At 39.5% G+C, this 4,661-nt stretch overlaps 1 long non-coding RNA gene across 9 annotated transcripts in view; it reads right to left on the bottom strand.

The window, feature by feature from the left end:
* The window catches only part of LOC111270519 (uncharacterized), a 4,319-nt gene extending 1,605 nt beyond the window's left edge, over window positions 1-2,714 (bottom strand). Inside the window, exons 1-4 of one of the 9 annotated variants that reach the window (XR_015314965.1) lie at window positions 2,442-2,714; window positions 2,070-2,295; window positions 1,102-1,158; window positions 687-780 (exon numbers count right to left, since the gene is read on the bottom strand). This is a non-coding gene — a long non-coding RNA (uncharacterized LOC111270519). The other 8 variants (XR_002686334.2, XR_002686332.2, XR_015314966.1 and 5 more) reach the window with 8 other exon arrangements.
* Between the last annotated feature and the right edge of the window lie 1,947 nt (window positions 2,715-4,661).

The following is a 4,661-nucleotide window of genomic DNA, read 5'->3' as shown; positions in this document are numbered from 1 at the left end:
AATGAATTTCGGTCTTCGCCAAAACGAAGACCTAATTTCTATGCAAACTAAAATCTACACAAATTGTACAGTTTGTATAGATTGAGTGCCGATTTGGTAGCTTCAAGGTAACGCAATTTTCTATTTGATTGATGGATAGAATCAATCAGATTAAGTTTGTATTATATGACTTGAAATGGACCGCGAACACAGATCCTTGATAATGGCCAACATTAGCCTAAGCCAGGCCCAGTTGAATCAAATTGGTCAGCAAGCCCATTCTGCCTTCCGGCAAAATGCCGCATGAAAACAGTAACTTGGCGTGCAAATAAGTTGCAAAGCAACGTCGTGAACCAGACTGAAGATCTCACATCCGCTAACTTTCGACCGTAACTTTCTCCAAACGAAAATTACAATTTCTTACAGTGCATTGAGTAGAAAAGGGTGCCACACATCAGAGAAAACGAAAACAACTCACGAAACTATAACGTACGATTTTTTTGCTCGTCAATATTTACAACGTTTTCCGCTGCCTAAGGGAAAGCTCGCTTTTATTTACAATGAGTCGTCCGATCCACGCGAACTACCCGTTTAAATCAATACAAGTGTAATGAATCTCCCCTATATTTCCAATCTCAAAAACATTTTCACAAAAATATTTTATTTACTCGAATCCTAAAGGTAGTTTTTTTTTCCCCGCAACTTACCGATTGTATTTCCTAAGTCATCTAGTTTACCCACGGGTCTTCGCCATATAGCTGTAGTCATTTCTTCCAATAGCTCTCAATGTAATACCACTACCTGTAATTTACCCAATGATGATATTGAATAATGAGCACAGTATCATGAAGCAGATCGTTTTTCAAAGGTGACAGACAAACAAAAAGCTAAGAACATATTCGAAGAATATAATAATATAACAAAGGGCATATTCGGCCCTCCATGCAGAATGCGTAAATGAAATGGTGTAGTAAATGAGTGCCTCGGCCAATTTAGACCACGTATATTCAGTCTGGCGCCATACCGGCACTAAGTTTGGTAATAAACATTTTAATAGAAGCGAGAAGCCTTCGACGATTACGCGATAATAACATATAACTGTGATATTGCGAGTTGACTGACCTAGTGGGAATTCGATGTTACGTCTATCCTTGGAAGCAGACGTTAGCCAGGACGTACCTGAAATAGTACTTAGTTCTCTTAAATTTCAGGTTACATAGCATGTTGCAATTATATGTCAATCTTCGTTTAACTGGATCTTTTCAGACTTATTGATTGCTAGATAGATACGAGTTCTTGCTGTATCGGTAGTCGGTTTCTTAATGAGACTTCAGTGTTTACAATGAATCAGTGAAATAAGGGAAGCGCTTGGTCAGATGAAAATTGAGTGCTGTCTGAAATAGTTGACGCTTACCAGATCAATCTATTGTTTATTGTTAACAATATATTAATTAATACATTGTTCCGTACGTGTTCGATCTGTTTTTTTTTCAAGACAATTTCGATGCTGATTTTGCTTAATTTTTGGCTGATGTCAGGTACGTGTTCTGGGGTCTATATGGACGAACGATAGTTCGGATACATCTTTGTGGTCTTAAACCGGCACACGCCACGTCTCCTTAAATACATTTGTTATCGTAGAAATGAGTTGAGGACATTTATTCCTAAAAAATCGGTCGCCAAGATAGAATATAGACTCAAACTGCCGCTATTCCAAAGCAGCGCTTTGTCTGTACGACAACCTAATAACGCGTCAAAAAGTCCCAGTGTCTACTCGTTCAGAGAAAATCCTTATCTTCAAATGATTGTCATACATCGAATCATAGTGAGGTTCTCTGACAACACCGACAAAGACTTATTAATAAACAAGTCTCTAAAATCTAGTAAACCAATTGAAGAATGCTCACTTCCCGGACTTCCTTTTGGTTAATTTGGAGACCTACGCGTTATTACTGACGATTCATACCATCGCCAAAATGAATAAAACCAGAGATTCTTCAATAATATATCTCAAAGCTGTCGGAAAAAGTAGTCCGTTAGGAAAAATCTCTATGAGCTAGCCACTTAGCCCCAAAGCGCACAGACGATACCTGAAAGCTCAACTCATACAAGACATAAGAGCGCCTGTTTTTTAAAGCTCTTTTTAACTAGATCTCGCTGATATAACGTGATAGAATAAGCAACAAGATCAATAGCGACAATAGCATCATCGGGGCGAACGAACGGGCAAATCACATGTTGTCACAATTGGTAGCCGAACGCAACGGACTGATCGTGCTGAATTAACACCCCGCGCATATTACGCGCCAATGCAAGCTGGAAGTCAAGTTCAGAAAGCACAAAAAATAGTAACAGTTAGTAACCTAACCGGTGCTGATTACTGGTCGGGCCGAACGCGGATGGTGAATAAGGCTTTATCGTCGAACACCGGTGGAGTAAACGGAGGGCAAAAATTACTGCACCTTTGCTCGACAAAAGTATCCGCAACCGCAACGAAAGTAAGACGAACGCAATAGGTACGAGACAAGCCGCGATGGAGCAGTTTGCCCCGCGTTGCGTAAGCGGGACTAATAACAACAACCGCAGCAATAGCAACAGTAAATGCTTCTGCCTGCGCTAAATGTCGGTCAATGCCGATACATTTCGCTAGACGACAAACAAGTCTGTCTTTAGCTATCGCCATGATGATGATGATGATGATGATCCAGAGGGAGCGATCTGACTATCGTTTGTAGTATCATTCATCTCCACGAAGTGGCGTTTTTTGAAGCGTTTGCCGAACGCTTGCGCCTACCTACAGCTTTTTTTTTTTTTTTTTTATAATAGAAGCTACTATGACCCTTCCGCTAATAAAAATACATACGGCCGCCAACGCTACGTAACCTATACAAGCGAAAAAAGTTTAAGCGGATTATCATTTTTTTAGCAACAACAACTACACCTATCGTTATATGCGCAGTGGTCATCAGCAACATGAACAGGGATCGTCAGCGCCCGCTCTCCTTTGCCCGTGATCTTAAGTCTCTGCGTCGGCCTCCTCCTGGTGCAGCAGCGGCAACCGTTGGCGTTGCTATGACGCACGTGTTTGTTGGTCGCGTCTCCAAAATTCGTACGGGTTGAGCGGTAGAATTTTGTGGCGTACCTATCGTGTGCGTGGTGTACTTTCGATGACGTTGCCGCGTTCGCATTTTTAAAGCTACAGCTGCTTGTAGTGACCACTTTGACACCTTTTCAGCACGTGGGAGGCTGGAAGTGCGCGATTCTGGCGATACAAGCTACTACTGTTGCCAGCGCCTAATGTTAGGAATTAAGGCTCAACCAAGTGTTACCTTGGCGCGGTAATTTTTTAGTCCGCTTCACTAGTTGTGTAGAACTATCGGAGATTTTGATGGTGTTGTTGTCCCTGCCGCAGCAGTTGCTAGTGAAAATAATAGTCATAAAATTGTAAGAAAGACGGTACACCAAAATAAGATATGTATTTTTGTGTAATATATTCAGTATTCTATAAATATAGCATGTCGATATGTAGGGGTAAAGGTTACAGAACATATAAAATTTCATTTATCCTTCCTCCGTTACACTTCGAAACTATCTACCCTGGAACATTCAAAGCTAAAATTGAGTAACTTAGACGTAAAGGAGTGAACAAGGGCAATGAGCGATCATAATACGGATGACATTTATGTTTATTAATATATATATATAGCAAAATGATGAATCCGATTTCAAGTATTATATAGAAGTGCAACATACGTGATCACCTATAACCGATTATATGCGAACAATATGATGTAGCTTATAATGTTATCGCATCAATGTCCATTACTGGCCACGTTAGAATTGCAGTCGATAAAACTGCGCACGCAAGGTCGAGATTAGACCAGTAAGAGCGGCCAGAAACTAGGCGCACATAAAGATTTAATGTTTTGATAACAGTTTTTTTGGTGTATATCAGTCGTACGTGTATGCAGCTGCTAATAGCGTCCAACGCTATCGAGGGTGTCATTGATCCACTGATCGTAACAGCTCGTATGTTCTGTTTTTGAAGTGGACGACTATACAAGTTATTTATATATTTGTTTTTTTTTGCAAGTTTCACTATTGCAACAAACAGGTGTTTCCCAGAAAGACGCTGTGTTAGACTATGATGTATTGCGGATGTTGTGATGGATGTACGTATATATGGAGTTTTTGGCTTACATAAAATAAATACTCGATAATTCAATCTTATATATATATATATATATATATATATATATATATATGTTTTTGTACTCAAAAACTTATTTATTCTGTAAAGTATTTCTACTGATAGAAGGAGGTACGATTGTGTATGGGAATATGTTCATATAAGAATGGCGTATGTATATGTACCACATTCTGTGACTGATGATAGTTGATGACCGAACAAATGAAGACCTATTCAAGATCTGATTTGACGTGCGTTCCAAGCTCCGGCGAACATTAAACCAACCCGATTATTATTTAGAGCAACATGTTAGCTCTATGAAATTTCAGGACAAATACAGGCAACTGAACATTAAATATAAAGATCATGTTGGGCAAAAGTAGGTTTAGGACTTGAGTCTTCATCATCGAAGAAATAAATTCCTAATTAGATAAACGCTGAATTTCGAGCCGAGCGATACATTGCTTCAACAGTAAGCCTAATTTTGTCCCAC

This window comes from Varroa jacobsoni, unplaced genomic scaffold (assembly GCF_002532875.2).
Source record: "Varroa jacobsoni isolate VJ856 unplaced genomic scaffold, vjacob_1.0 scaffold_1484, whole genome shotgun sequence".
In the NCBI taxonomy this organism is placed as follows: domain Eukaryota; kingdom Metazoa; phylum Arthropoda; class Arachnida; order Mesostigmata; family Varroidae; genus Varroa; species Varroa jacobsoni.
The sequence above is the reverse complement of the archived record's forward strand: the minus strand, read 5'-3'. Positions and strand labels throughout refer to the sequence as shown.